Genomic DNA, 17,195 nt, shown 5'->3' with positions numbered 1-17,195 from the left:
ACCTGAAAAGTTGGCACCAGTTAGTAAATGGCATGCAGTAAATTTCAGGACGTGGAAACATATTGTCATGCAATGGAACCTTATGCCTAGTCCCCCATTCCAAATAACAGATGCAACTGCCAAATGTTTAATAAATGCAAGGTGGTTTGGGCACAACCATTGTGTATAGGGCATTTTAATGAGTATAATAATAAGTTGCACCCACATTAGTGGCCTGTTGCCTATAAAGTTGCAGGAAAATCTGTACATAACTTCATTTTGTTATTATAAATGAAAACAAATGCAAAAATAAAACTGGAATGAGCTAGGCGCCATCATGTGGCCACTTTAATTCTAACACTTTGCATGAAGCTTTTGATGCTTTGATTCGAGGAAGCCACTAGAAAGGAGATACATTAGGGGTATTCAGAGGCAATAAAAAAATGTTCCAGGGGGTTCTGATCTGGAGAAATTATAAAGACATGCAAAAAGATATAAGGAACCAAAACACAAGATAATGAATGTACCACTGCTGAAGAATTAGGGATATTTATTCTGGTTATTTCTTTAATTAGCTTTTTATAGCCACACGCAAAATACCCTTTGTCATCCTGCCACTATAATGGCACAGAAACAAAGAGCTTATACCTTTTTTTGGAATGATCAATGGAGGTGACATGAGAATTTTTACATCATGGGATCTATTCCCAGAAATGAGAATGTTCTGGCAGCAATTCGTTCTACCATGTAGTCAATAAGACAGCTAGTCAATAAGCATGTGACCTAACCTGGTAATTTCTAGTGCAATCTTGGTTTGATTGAATAAAGATCTTTAAATTAACCTCACTCACCAGATAGTGAGAAAAAAAAAACACCACTTAATTAGGTGTTCTCGTCTTTTACTATATGAATACATACAATTTATGAAATGACTTCATTTTTTCCCTTAAAAACATAATTTTGGAATCCATACACACAATAAAACAAAATGACAACACCTTACAAATAAATTCATCAATGCCAAATCAATACACTAGATTAATTGGTTTTGCACCACCCCGTGGATGGATTTACTGTTCCTTAAAAACACATAGTTTTTTCCCTGTAATAAAATATTGAGGACACAGATTTTTCAAGCAGATTTTTGAAGGTGAACCACCCCTTTAAGGTCTAGAAAATGAATTTCTTCCTTGTGATACTTCAATGAAAACTGGAGATTATAGTGATTGTTATTTAAATATTTGTGAAATTCACCTATTAAAGGGGTGGTTCAGCTTCAAACAACTAGTTGTTTTTTCAGATAGATCACCAGAAATAATGACTTTTTCCAATGACTATCTATTTTCTATGTGTGACAGTTTTTCTAATATTGAAGTGTCAAGTGTCTTTTTCCACTTTCTGAAGCAGCTCTGGGAGGGGGGGTCGCCGACCCTGTAAACTGTTTTAAATTGATACATTTAGTTGATACATTTCTTATCTTTGTCCCTGCTGAGCAGAATCTCTGGGTTTCATTAAAGGCAGCTGTTAGAATTGATACAATAGTTGCTAATACTCCAGAGATGCTGCTGAGAAATGGATCAACTAAATGCTGCAAAATTGTATCAGTTTAGAGTCTGCACCTGAATTACTGAGCTGCCAGACTCAAACACTAAACATAGGAACATTCAACTTTAAACTTAGATTTTGGAAAAACAGTAAAAAATAAATAATGAAAAGTAATTGGAAAAAGTCTTTATTTCTGTGGAACAATCTAAAAACAACTAAATGTATCAATTTAAAAAAGTTTACTGATACAATTTTGCAGCATGTAGTTGATCCATTTCTCAGCAGCATCTCTGGAGTATTAGCAACTATTGTATCAATTCTAACAGCTGCCTGTAATGAAACCCAGAGATTCTGCTCAGCAGGGACAAAGATAAGAAATGTATCAACTAAATGTATCAATTTAAAACAGTTTACAGGGTCGGCGACCCCCCCTCCCAGAGCTGCTTCAGAAAGTGGAAAAAGACACTTGACACTTCATTATTAGAAAAACTGTCACACATAGAAAATAGATAGTCATTGGAAAAAGTCATTATTTCTGGTGATCTATCTGAAAAAACAACTAGTTGTTTAAGGTCTAGAAAATGAATTTCTTCCTTGTGATACTTCAATGAAAACTGGAGATTATAGTGATTGTTATTTAAATATTTGTGAAATTCACCTATTAAAGGGGTGGTTCAGCTTCAAACAACTAGTTGTTTTTTCAGATAGATCACCAGAAATAATGACTTTTTCCAATGACTATCTATTTTCTATGTGTGACAGTTTTTCTAATATTGAAGTGTCAAGTGTCTTTTTCCACTTTCTGAAGCAGATCTGGGAGGGGGGTCGCCGACCCTGTAAACTGTTTTAAATTGATACATTTAGTTGATACATTTCTTATCTTTGTCCCTGCTGAGCAGAATCTCTGGGTTTCATTACAGGCAGCTGTTAGACTTGATACAATAGTTGCTAATACTCCAAAAATGCTGCTGAGAAATGGATCAACTAAATGCTGCAAAATTGTATCAGTTTAGAGTCTGCACCTGAATTACTGAGCTGCCAGACTCAAACACTTAACATAGGAACATTCAACTTTAAACTTAGATTTTGGAAAAACAGTAAAAAATAAATAATGAAAAGTAATTGGAAAAAAGTCTTTATTTCTGTGGAACAATCTAAAAACAACTGGATTGAAAAAAGTGTTTGGAAGGTGAACAACCCCTTTAAACTGAAAGGGAATAAATACACTGGCAAGATTAATACAGAAATCTTCAGAAAATCCACAGCAGGCAATACCAGGGACGCTTCGCCAATGAGGCGACTTGAGACTCTTGCCTCAGGCGGCAGCGCCCCACTAGGTATCAGGGGCGGCAAAAATGCCGCTCCTGGTACTTTAAGAGCCGTATTTCCGGCTCTGCCTCGGGCGGCGGAGGGGCCAGGATCACCCCTGGGCAATACAATATTCATATCCAATAGTTGTCATCCGAAACATATCATAAAAAGTATGGTCAGTTTGTGAGATACCGGAGGAATTGTAGTTTGGAACAGTCCAAACAGATAGGAGATATACTGTATAGTAGGCGTTACTCCAGAGATTTGATCAGGACCTCATATGAGAAGGCGAGTAGGACATCAGATAGGAAAGGGGTCCCTATGAACATGAAGGGAGTAGAAAATACTGTAAAAGAAAAGCAAAGAGTCTTTTTTGTAACCAAATATAGTAAGAAGTACAAACAGATCTGTAATATTATAAGAAAATACTTACCGGTCTTAAACAATGACTCCAAAATGGCAGAGATTTTGTCCCAAACTGATGTAAAATGTGTCTCTAAGAAAGCACCCACTTTGGGTAAAATATCGGCACCAAGTCAAGTTTCATCGGTTCCAATTAACCCTTTGGGAAATTGGTTATCTGTGCAAGGCACCTATAAATGTGGAGCCACAGTATGTAAAACCTGCAAAGTAATCTCCACAGGCACTGAGTTCTAATCTAATGTCACTGGGCGATCTTTCAGAATAGAGGCTTTTTAAACTGCAATACGAAAAGCGTGGTATACCTATTGGAATGTGGACACTGTAGGAAACAGTATGTGGACCTTACTATTAGGAGCCTGAAAGACAGAATAAGGGAGCACATTAGGACCATTACAAGTAAGGATGAAACAACTCCCCTGGGTAAACATTTTACAACATGTTCCCCAAATGGCATTTTAAATTTTCAAGGTTAAGGCTATTGAGCAGGTTAAGGTTCCGACAATATCTTAGAGAAGCATTCTGGATCCTAAAATTGGGGACGAGGATACCAAATGGTCTGAATTTTAGACATGATAGAAGCTATTTATATTGATAAAGTGAGATGAACTAAAAGCCATTGAACATCTAATTTACTTAACCTTTCAAGTATCTGGTACCTTTATCAAGGAGCTAATACAGCTCAAAAGATAGATACGCAGAAGATAGAAATCCTTTGAATCAAAGAATAACATTGTAAAATGCTATACATGGTTTAATTCTCCATTCAGCTTTAAACGAAAGATATAATAACATTGTCTGCTTAGTTTCTTTACTTTTGTAGAAACAACGTTTTTAAAGTAACTTTTTTTTAGCAAACAATTTTTTAGCAAACAATGTTTTCAAATGTATCCAATAAACAGTGTATTTTATTGAGAGCCCAGTAGGGCCCGCTAAGATTGTGTGTATAAAAGAACAGATGTGTTAAATTTATTGCAAGCCTATGATTAAGGGAGCTAATCCCGAAACGCGTTAGGTGCTGTAAACCAGCAGCCTGCAGCAATAAACATCTTTTCCAGAAGTGCCGTCCAGTTGGCAAGTTTGTGACATCACTAGTAGTGATGGGCGAATTTGCGCCGTTTCGCTTCGCCGGAAAATTTGCGAATTTCCCGCGAAATTTGCGAAGCGGCGAAAAATTCGCGAAACGGCGCCAGCGTCTCATTTTTGATTTGGGTGAATTTTCGCCCCTGGCGAATAAATTCACCCATCACTAATCACTAGTGGTGTACAAAAAAAATAATCACTGGCCTTAGCCACCTCTTCCTCGTGCCTAAACTCCTTCTCTTTAGTCACGTTATTGGTTTTAGCAGCTTGTCTTCACCTTCACACTGTGTCTGTGACTCTCTCCTCTTGTATCAGTTATCTGCAGTCCCATGGGGAATAACAAGCAATAAGACAACTTCCGGTGATTTATACTTTCATAGATTATATTTAGGATACACAGTTTGTTACGACTAGAAAAACTACTTGCCTACAAAGCAGTAATATTTAAATACAAAATAAATCCCCCCTCAGAAAAATGAATGTAAATGTGATCTTCATTTGCACTAATGTTCTGTTCTGTAATGTTCTCACGCTACTCTTCACAGATATCTCTCCCCCTTTCTCTCATTTAGACTCTAAAGGGGTTATGTAATAAAAGGCACTAAGACTGCCCAGGAGCAGTAACCTACAGCAACCAATCAGCAGGTCGCATTTACTGGTCACCTATTTAAAAGCAAACATCTTACTGGCTGCTGTGGGTTACTTCTCCTGGGCAAACTTAGTGCCCTTTATAATATATGGGGCATAACCGCTAAAACTAAACTTCTCTGCATAGGGAAGACCCATGCATGCAGATCCAGAGACATACCCTCTATCAGTGATTTAACCCTCTGGTGACATGCTGGCCAAACAAATTAGGGAAAACATTTTATTAGCAGTGTAAAACTGCTAATTTCACAAAAAGGCTACAGTACAGAGAGTTCAAATTGCAAACGTACTGACAAGGGCACTCTGAGCAATATAAGATAGATTAGAAATGGATTTATACTCTGCAACTATTTCAGATACAGATTTTTATTATGTGCAATATAATTTTTTGATATAACACTTATACAGGATAAGGTTTGCAGCGAGCATCACTCAGCTGGTTAGTCTTCATTGGCACCAGTAGGTGGCAGTGTTCATCTGCAGTAACTACTAATGCTTTTATTGCTTTATAAGTAAATAAGTCTATTTTCTCTGTCTCGCTCTTTTGGCTAGAATAGAAACAGTGTTTTCCACAATATATTTGAAAAATGAAGGTAAACTAATTTTTCTTGTAAATTAAAAAAACAAAAAACTTTAAAAAGAACCTGGAACTCATCCAACCATACAAATCAGTTATGGGTCTGCCTGTAGAAAGAATTTTAAACACCAACAGCAGAACACGTACTTTGCCTGTGTCTCAGGAGCTGTGACTGCTCCCTGCTATCTCTTTAGTTTTACTTGAGGAAAAGCTGATTTTTTTTTTTTGCATACGGCAGCCACATAAGTTTTCAATTTAACACCAGGGCTAGAGTTAGAGAAGACTGGAATGGGAAAGTGTCATTGGCAAAATGAATATCAAGCAATGCGCATGAGGAAAGGCATAGCAAAAACGAAGGGTCATATTTATTATAAAGGTATAGGACCTCTTATACAGAATGCTCGGGACCTCTGGGTTTCCGGATAACAGATCTTTCTGTAATTTGGATCTTCATACCTTACGTCTACTAGAAAATCATGTAAACATGAAATAAACCCAATAGGCTGGTTTTGCTTCCAATAAGGATTACTTTATCTTAGTTGGGATCAAGTACAATGTACTGTTTTATTATTACAAGGAAAAAGGAAATCATAATTTAAAATGTTAACTTATTTGGATAAAATGGAGTCTATGGGTGATGGCCTTTACGTAATTCAGAGCTTTCTGGCTAACGGGTTTCCGGATAACGTATCCCACACCTGTACTATGTTTATTCACCACAAAAAAAAACGGTGTAAAAAGCTGTGTAAAATAAATGTTGAATTTATCAAGGCGAATGTTATTTTATGGCATGCGAAAGCTCAATTTGCTGCCGTTATTTTACATTGCTTACCACGGTAGTCACTCTAAGAAAAAACATGTAAAAATATTACGCTGTTTTTCACGAAATTTTTATCACGGTGAAGCTTGGTGATGTGTGGTGTATTATCTCTCTGCTTTTTATACAGCATAATAAATAAAAGATAAAGAAGCAGGGCTGACCGGCACTCATACAGATCCACAAGACCAGAGATATTCAGTTAAAAAATAAATTTATAGGTAGAAAAGTTAAAATTATAGCTCCATCTCCATCCACCCTACGTGTTTCACACCACTCAGGGGCTGCTGCCTACCTTATATTTATTTGGTCGAGGCCACGATTGGGGTCAGGGGGGAAGGTCAGGGTGCAGCTACTCTAGTGGGGAGTGGGTCTGGGTTAGAGAGGGCCTAAGAGGACCAGGGCCCTCCTGATTATTTTCTGGTGTCTATCCCAGTCTCCTGGAGCTCTTGGCTTGTGCCACAGGATGGTCATTTGCTGTTCACTGCCTGCCCTTCTAGAATGCAGCAATCTGTACATCATACACAACTGCTTTAATTGCTCATATATCCTTTCATTCTGCCTTTGGAGCACGGATTTACTAGTGCCCATTTGCATTTCCAAATTGCCCTGTACTGTATATCACTGTCATTAGATACAGATGAACCTGAAAGCAGACCCTCAAGATGTCTTTCCCTGTCTCATATGACACCTCTTCCACAGTATTACTGTATAATATTAAAAAAAAAATTATATTTTTAGGGGGATTAGACACAAGTATCAAGGCAATGAGGTGTACCTGAAGGAACACTATACGGAGAACACATCTATAATACAACGGATCTTATTTATGTAGTAATACAGATACATGTCTGCTTTTAACATTTTACAGAAATAAGCAATATACTTACAGTAGCTTCTAATTCATGCAAACTGCAATATAGAGTATTATACAGGTATTAGATCCATTATCCAGAAATCCATTATCCAGAAAGCTCCAAATTATGTAAAGGCCGCATCCCATAGACTCCATTTTATCCAAATAATCCATATTTTTAAACATTATTTTCTTTTCCTTTGTAATAATAAAACAGTACCTTCTACTTGATCCAAACTAAGATATAATGAATCCTTACTGGAAGCAAAACAAGCCAATTTGGTTTATTGGGTTGATCCCATACCTGTACTTCCTATAACTACATAAAAGAAATATTAAAAAAAAATCTTTCATATGCAGGTCTCTGTGTGATTATTAGCTGAGAGCAGTGACTTTTTTTTTCAAGTGAGTATTTTATCATAACGAAACACCAAGTGCATGCTGGGGTAGCTGGGTATTGTAATATTAGCTAGGACATTTTCTCTGGATATATATATATATATATATTAATTTCTCATGAGAAAACACTGACCCTGTACTGCAGTGATGGTGCCACACACTAGGCACGAGGCATGTCCAATCATTTCCTTGGAAACCCTTAACGAGGACATTAGACATGGATTCCCTGCATTACATCCAGCACATGTAGGTTAGGAAGATCTAAGATACTGACATTTCTATCTAGTTGATGCCTCAATTTACATATTTCTGACAGATCAAGAAAACGTAAAAAGGTGACCTGTCTCTGAATGGTACCGGTGACATTTACTGAAGCCTTCAAATACTTGCAGTATTCTGCAAGAAATATAATAACCACTGAGCAACATGTAGACTTTTTTTTATTTCAATATGGAAGTTATTTCAGATTCTAGAAATTCATCCCACTAGAGAACACATTTAATTGCCATGTTTATCTAACATTGTAGTCCTAAGCTTAAAGGGCAGGTAAAGGCAAAAAAAATAAAATCCCATTTTTACTTTCTTTAATGAAAAAGAAACCTATCTCCAATATACTTTAATTTAAAAATGTGTACCGTTTTTATAAGAAACCGGACTGTATGCAGTGAAATTCTCCCTTCATTTACTGATGTGGATAGGAATTGTCAGACAGTCCCTAACTGCTGAGCAGGGAAACAATCATACTTATGAACAGCAGGGGGAGCCCCTGCCTTAATTCCCAGCCATGCAGAACTCAAGCAGCTTTGTTTATGATGATCCCTAAGCAACCCAGACCACACTGAGCATGTGCACAGTCTTAGTCTTGCAAAGATGTTTAACAAAGTTACAAGATGGTGACCCCCTGTAGCCAACTTTGAAAGCATAAATCATTTGTTTAATTAGGCTTGTGGTGCAGTAAGTTCATGTTTATATTTAGTATACAAAATACAGCATTTCTAGCCTTAGTCTAATGTAGACTTTACATGATGCCCTTTAAACACACTAAGAAGTCATCAGCCTAGAGGTACCTACTGGCTACAGTCCTACATTGATGATAAAGAAGCACAGGATATCAGAACCGGTATACAGAAACTGTGTTGTAATGAATAGGGCTTAATATAAAAAACAATATAAAAAAAATATATAAAAATAAAAATAGATAGATATATACATCTATTAAGAATTTTTAGTGCTTGCAAAGTTATTTATAAAAACAATTGCTATTGATAGCAGCATTGTTTTCAGCATCAACTCCTGGTTGTTATTTTTTAAACAATGTTGCAGAAATATAAGTTCCCCAACAAAGTCAGGTCTGTTAATCAGCTGCCTTGTCTTACATTCTATCAACAGTCTGATCCACCAGTGCAGGGAATAGACAGAGACACTACTTTCAATAGCAATACATAGACAAATAAATTGTAATGAACGCATATTATGAAGTTGCTTAAAATTATGTTTTCTTTTATCAGGAAAAAATGTTTGGGTTGACATTCCCTTTAATTAGGAAATATCTACTGCTTTTATTATTTCTTACACCAAACGGCAAAATTTGAAATTGAAAGTAAAGGGACACTCTGCTCTCTGCATAACTTATCTGGGCACCTGTGATGGCTGGTTTCCAGGTGCTGGGAAAATATAGGTATAGGATCAGTTATCCGGAAACCTGTTATACAGAAAGCTCTGAATTAAGGGAAGGTGGTCTCCCATAGAATCCATTTTAATGAAATAATTTAAAATTTCAAAACATATTTGCTTTTTCTCTATAATAACATAACATTAACTTGTTCTTGATCCCAACTGAGATATAATTAATCTTGTATAAAACACTGGTTCCAAGTGTGTCTTATTCATACCTTCTGCCTTTGTCCATAAAAGGCTGAAGAATCAAGTAAGAAGTAGAGAGCCAGGCACTCGCAGATTAACTGCAAAACATTTATTAACACAACATGTTTCAGCCAAAGCCCTTTTGAAGCCTTTGAAAAGGGGCTTTCCCGAAACATGTTGTGTCAATAAATGTTTTGCAGTTAATCTGCGAGTGCCTGGCTCTTTACTTCTTACTTGAGATACTTGAAAACCAATAATAATTCATTATTTTGTTTCATTTTTTTAATTATTTGCCTTATTCTTTTGACTCTTTCCAGCTTTCAAATGGGGGTCACTGACCCCATCTACAAAACAAATGCTACTACAGATGAATTGTTAATGCTACTTTTTATTACTAATCTATTTATTCAGGTCCTCTCCTATTCATATTCCAGTCTCATATTCAAATCAATGCATGGTTCCTAGGGTAATTGGGACCCTAGCAAACAGATTACTGAAATTGCAAACTCAAAAAACATAAATACTAAAATATGAAAACCAATTGCAAAGTGTCTCAGAATATCACTTTTTGCATGATACTAAAAGTTAACTCAAAGGTGAACAACCCCTTTAAGGTATGGTAATCCAAATTACAGAAAGACTCCTTATCCAGAAAACCGCAGGTCCCGAGCATTCTGGATAACAGGTCAGGTCCCATACCTGTAGCTGAAAAAGCCTTCAATAGGGCAGATGGTGATGTAATAAGGTGAGAGTGGCAGATAGTAGGAAAGGAATAGTAGGAAATGGAGCGATGCCACAATAATTATAAGAGAGATGGATATTAGGGGGATGATTAGGGAAAGGAGGAGGAATGGAAATATTCAGGAATGGGCAAATTAGTGAGAAAAATAAATAATGGTCCAAATGAAAATATGTATGGGGGCTGTTGAAAAATTTGGGGATGTGGAATTATTAATTAAACTGGCATTAAAACAAATAGACTGGGAGACACAGAGCAAAGAACGAGAGTTGTGAATTCAAGGAATACAATTACTGATACAAATAGCCAGGAAATGAAGGAGTTTTAATTCTCAAGGCAAGGACTTGAGAATTAAAAGGAAAAGAAAAAGAAAGGCTAAAATATGAAACAGAGTTTGATGATATGTTACATGTGTTAGTAAAGTGTCAGAAGACAGAACTTCATATAGAATAGCAGGCTATATTATAAATAGGATTCGAAAATACAAATAAACACAGTGTTATAGATTCACCCCAGTTAGGGAAGGTTCATTTACAGTCTACACTGGTATTGTGGAGATGTACTCCATACGCTCTAGGATTAAAGAAGGTGTTTTAAGGCAGCCAATTAGTGCAATAGACAAAAAAATTAATGAACGCATGAGGATTTTTATAAATGGTGAATAGAAGAATTTAAATGTAGACTGGCTTGCCCTGTTCCAAATGCATGAAATGTTACATCTAAATAATGTATCAGTTATTAATTGCTTTTTTTCTTGATGCAAAAAGAATTGCATTGGGTTGCTTTTGATTTACTAGGTCTCCAAGTGCTGCAGGAATGTAAATAATGGATTAGCTGCTGAAGACTTTCCTGGATATAAATGCCATTGTGCCTTTTATTTGTTCTGTGTAGGAAACACTATTTCAATATATATTCTAATATCACTCTTTTCTCTTCCCTACTAGTAAAATAAAAAAAAAATCATGAAATGTGCGACTACTGCAACTATAACTTACTTAGGCCTGGGCTGGGAGTCAAAATAGGCCCTGCCATTCCAAGTACGCAGAGGCCCAAACAGCCCCCAACCAGCCCACTCTATGGTAACTTTCTATGGAACCCTACAGCAGCCCCTCTGGCATTTGCCAGAACCCACAGATTGCCAGTCCGGGCCTGTACTTACTACTTGTGAATGGGTAAAAGGGAAAATAGCATCAAACCGCTGGATTCCTAATGTCTCCAGTGGTATAGAATACTCACAAGACGTGAGTTGAAATAGGCATAAATAATTGCGAGCTCCTTTCCGTACTTGAACTCCTCCTTCGTTACTTGGGTGAAGAGAAAAACAGCGTGTTCAGAAACGCTTAAAAACTATTTAATAATAAATAATAAAACACACTCACAAACGAGTTCTTGATAAATCACATAAAAAGTTTCAGTGTAAGTCCCCAATGTCGCTATGGCTCCTCAGCGTCCCTCAGAGCTCAATCTGTCTTGCCAAAGGGTGCTTCTGCAACTCACAAGTGTGGTCTCGCTAACGCGTTTCGCCTGAAAGGCTTCTTCCTTGAGCGATGACGTCCCCATCTACTTTGCACTGTTTTTACTCCAATGCTGGCTGCATGATAAGAGTTGAAAGACAAATTAAAAGAATTTCATTTGGGAGATATATATTGTACCTAAAACCTATATATATATATATTTTACATAAAAGTGATGACATAAAAACATACTTAAAATCAGGCTATTTGCCGTTTGGATTGGTCAATACTATAGTTATTGCTGAAGCGTAATACACTCCTCTGGCTGCTAGGAGCCCCCAGCATCATATTAATATCCAATATCTATCCATCATTACTGCATGGCAAAAAATAGACTAAGATACTTGCTGAGAAAATGATGCTTATTGGCATCAGTGTATTTGAGAAAACAAGATGAGCACGTAGAAGGAGTTTATGTATAATAAAAGTATAGGAATGTAAATTTAACCGGACAAATGCAGATTTAAGAAGATGTTCAAGGTGAAAATTGAGTAGATTATGTAATTTGTTTTGCATAACATCACAAAAATAAAAATGAACTGGAAATGGCAAATTTTTCCAGCCATTAAGCCAGGCCGATAAATTAACGTATGGTGTATGTTTTACAGCTACCCGACATCTTACTAAATACTCTCTCTGAAAAATGATACCTATGGGCTCCAGTGTATATTCCAACACATTATGGCTCATCAGTTGCAAGGGAACAGTCTATTAACTCAGGTAAAGATATCAGCAAGGGTAGATGCTAAATGAACCGCACTGACGTAGGAATCAAACCGGTCTTTGAAACATTTTGTATTTGACTGTTTTTCTTAGATGACAGCACCAGTGAATCTTTTCAATTTTAAATGGCTATCACCTGGATACACCTTTCCTAAAGAATTCTAATATTCCAGTCATGTCCTAGACTATAACGAAAACCAAAGAAATGTAGAAACCTTGTTACTTTTATATAACAAGGTTGTGGATGGCAGCAGTAGGGCTCTCACTTATGATTCACCAGTTTGGCCTAAATGCATCAGAACAAAGGTTTACAACATGTTTTTTAAGCTGAAATTGCTTCTCAAAACCTTTTACTAGACTCATGAAGCTGAAATCCAAAGTGGAATAATGCTTATAACAAGCAGGGGACTTGTCTCCAAGTGCTACTCATGGATTCTTTCTGGTCTAAGAAAAATGCAGCACAGCCTGGCACGGCAATGGGGAACAAAGCAGCAGAGCTGCAGAGGTGGCACTTATTAAATCTTAAACACGGTTCCAAATTAATTATAGTTAATTAATAAGATATAAGTAAATAGCACCGTATCTATGATGTGAAAAATGTTTTCCTACTCATATGGAAAATGTATATTGAAACATATATCATGTCCGCTTATTAATTCCCCCTATTTAGGTAACATAATAAACAGCATGAATTACAGAGAAAAAGTGTTACTTTTGGACACGGGGAAGCAGAATGATTTGTGAATTTTTAAAAAAAATCTGGCAGTGTATGTAATATTGTGCTTCTGTTAGACCAGAATGATAATTATGCTCTACTAAAATGAATTGCCTGTCAGCCATGGTAATGGTATTACTTACATAAACCCTGAAAGAACAAATCAAATGTACAAAAATGTAATGTCCAAAAAATTGGACATGTAGGTCTGAACAATTTTAAACAAGCATTTGTGCATTTTTACAGTTTCATTTCCTATATCAAAATAATTGCTGCTACAATGGCTGAATATGGTATTATTATTATTATGGTATTAGCGAATATCCATAAGACCCAATAGTATTTATCCTAGGGGACAAATTTCCCAAAATCAAAAACTCAGCACAGAGACTTGCTAACTCTATTCTATCAGCAGCAAGGTGTTGTATAGCAAATGGAAGGAGACAATCCCACCAATGGAACAAGAACTTCTGAACCGGATTAGCTACACAAGAAGGATGGATTTCTTAACAGCCCTACAAAATTGACACTGTAGAACAATTTAACAAAATCTGGAACAATCGGGATGTAAATCAGGAAGTGATCTCCAATTGAAAAGCTACCCTCCCCTGTCAAGCCTCTTAAAGTTACACTGATGCTAAAAACTACACTTTAAAATATGAACGTACAGGTATGGGACCTGTTATTCAGAATGCTCAGGAAAAAGGAAATAATTTTTAAAAATTCTGATTATTTGGATAAAATGGAGTCTATGGGAGACGGCCCTTCTGTAATTCGGAGCTTTCTGAATAACGGGTTTACGGATAACGGATCCCATACCTGTACATTAAAAGTTATCTATAGGTCATATTGATTGTTTTTTTACTGATGACACACTGCTTGACTACAGTGAGCAGGATGAAAATAAAGCAGTAAAGCACAAGGTTTTCAGATTTAACGTTTTTTTAAGACATACTTTTGGCCCCATTTCCTTAAAGGGATACTGTCATGGGAAAAAAACATTTTTCAAAATGAATCAGTTAATAGTGCTGCTCCAGCAGAATTCTGCACTGAAATCCATTTCTCAAAAGAGCAAACAGATTTTTTTATATTCAATTTTGAAATCTGACCAGGGGCTAGTCATTTTGTCAATTTTCCAGCTGCCCCTGGTCATGTGACTTGTGCCTTCACTTTAGGAGAGAAATGCTTTCTGGCAGGCTGCTGTTTTTCCTTCTCAATGTAACTGAATGTGTCTCAGTGAGACATGGGTTTTTGCTATTGAGTGCTGTTCTTAGATCTACCAGGCAGCTGTTATCGTGTGTTAGGGAGCTGTTATCTGGTTACCTTCCCTTTGTTCTTTTTTTTGGCTGCTGGGGGGGGAATAGGGAGGGGGGTGATATCACTCCAACTTGCAGTACAGCAGTAAAGAGTGATTGAAGTTTATCAGAGCACAAGTCACATGACTTGGGGCAGCTGGGAAATTGACAAAATGTCTAGCCCCATGTCAGATTTCAAAATTGAATATAAAAAAATCTGTTTGCTCTTTTGAGAAATGGATTTCAGTGCAGAATTCTGCTGGAGCAGCACTATTAACTGATTCATTTTGAAAAAAACATTTTTTTCCCATGACAGTATCCCTTTCAAAACTCAGTTTGTCCCCTGCGAGTTACTTTTCACAAGACATTTTAAGTTTCCCCCCATTTTAAGTATTTTTTTCCCAGTTTACACCGATATCCCCCCCATTTACGCCTTCCCATAATTTACACTCTAATTTTTTTTTTTGGTCCTCTGGAAAATGTAAAATGAAGGGCTCTACAAATAAGCAGCAACAATAATATTATACATATCGGTGAGTTGGGCAGAGACTACGGAAAATGGTGCAACATGTAAATGGGAACATTTCCTAAAATGGTTCAATGGTGCAAAATTAAGAAAATTGTTTTTATTACCCACAATACATCAATACATCATCAACATCAATTCTTATTTGCATTTTTTGCCATTCGGAGTCTTGTTTTGCCTATAGTGTGACATCTGCAGACTGATGAATTAGGTGCTTTGGCCATCTATTCACACACTATTTCATGATTTAATTGCATTTTTATAGAGTTGTGCGGCGTGGCAGTGTTCATGGAAACTTCTGTGAAGGAAAAGGATGAAAATTGCTATGAACAAGTGTTCAGGATGGTGAAAAAGGCAAGGCACTGCATTAAAAAAAAAGGTAATTTTGTTGTTTGTGGTTTGCCCTAGTGGATTAATTATTGTGAAATCTAATCACACTGGACAATTTTATTGCATTTTTATAGAGTTGCACAATAAGGTCATGTAAATAATTCTTGGAAAGAGCATTGAAAATGTTGAAAAAGTAAAAGGAGGGTTCTCTGCTGCAAAAATTGTGATTTACTTTAAAGGGATCCTGTCATCGGAAATCATGTTTTTTTCAAAACACATCAGTTAATAGTGATACTCCAGCAGAATACTGCACTGAAATACATTTCTCAAAAGAGGAAACAGATTTTTTTATATTCAATATTGAAATCTGACATGGGGCTAGACATTTTGTCAATTTCCCAGCTGCCCCCAGTCATGTGACTTGTGCCAGCACTTTAAGGCTAAGGCCACACTAGGCGATAGCGCCGCGATTTGACTCGCGGCGACTTTTCGCCGCGACTTTTAAGCCGCAATCGCTGGGGAAACTTTTGCGCTGGCGTCTATGGGGAATCGCGAAAAATCGGCAGCGTAAAAACACACGCGGCGATCTTTTTTCTATTGTCGCTCGAAATCGCCTAGCGAGGCAATTTCGAGCGACAGTAGAGAAAAGATCGCCGCGTGTATTTTTATCTTTTTTCTATTGTCGCTCGAAATCGCCTAGCGAGGCAATTTCGAGCGACAGTAGAGAAAAGATCGCCGCGTGTGTTTTTACGCTGGCTATTTTTCGCGATTCCCCATAGACGCCAGCGCAAAAGTCAAATCGCGGCGCTATCGCCTAGTGTGGCCTTAGCCTAAGAGAGAAATGCTTTCTGGCAGGCTACTGTTTTTCCTTCTCAATGTAACTGAATGTGTCTCAGTGGGACATCGGTTTTTACTATTGAGTATTGTTCTTAGATCTACCAGGCAGCTGTTATCTTGTGTTAGGGAGCTGTTATCTGGTTACCTTCCCATTGTTCTTTTGTTTGGCTGCTGGGGGGAAAAAGGGAGGGGGTGATATCACTCCAACTTGCAGTACAGCAGTAAAGAGTGATTGAAGTTTATCAGAGCACAAGTCACATGACCAGGGGCAGCTGGGAAATTGACAATATGTCTAGCCCCATGTCAGATTTCAAAATTGAATATAAAAAAATCAGTTTGCTCTTTTGAGGAAGGGATTTCAGTGCAGAATTCTGCTGGAGCAGCACTATTAACTAATTCATTTTGAAAAAAAAAAATGTTTCCCATGACAGTATCCCTTTAAGGGGAATTTTAAAAGCAGCAATTGTAATTTTCTTTTATGCAAAGTGTTCCTGTCTAATTCTGTCCAGAAAATCAATCATGTTTCAATGTGACAAGACTCAGCTATTACCGCGCTAAACCCGTCTCATAAATACATATTGATTTTTCGTAATTATGAATGATTGTTTATGCATGGAAGTACGCAAGGCAGCATGCAATATTTTGAAATCGCATCTGTTTGATTTCAATTGCACATTTAATGGAGCCATTTCTTTATTTGTTTTAAATGGCAATAAATTTAATCTCAGACTGAAAGCCTAATATTTTGTCAACAACATATTACACATAAGTAGTATTTCCTCCATGGGGCAATAATGGATAAAGGGGAATCATTTGTCATTCTGTAAATCAAAAGAAGTAGGAGAGTCTGTAGTGTCTGCCTCTGCTTTTACAATTTACGGAATACTAATGCAATGGCTGCATGTCTGCATTAATAAATGACTTTTTGTTGGGGGCTGAATTAATAGCTGTCTGGCAAAGCTGCACATTTTTATTTAGCATGCACAAAGCAGAACTAATCTTGAATACATTGTACTGC

Source organism: Xenopus laevis, chromosome 6L, assembly GCF_017654675.1.
Source record: "Xenopus laevis strain J_2021 chromosome 6L, Xenopus_laevis_v10.1, whole genome shotgun sequence".
In the NCBI taxonomy this organism is placed as follows: Eukaryota; Metazoa; Chordata; class Amphibia; order Anura; family Pipidae; genus Xenopus; species Xenopus laevis.
This window is presented reverse-complemented; position numbering follows the sequence as displayed.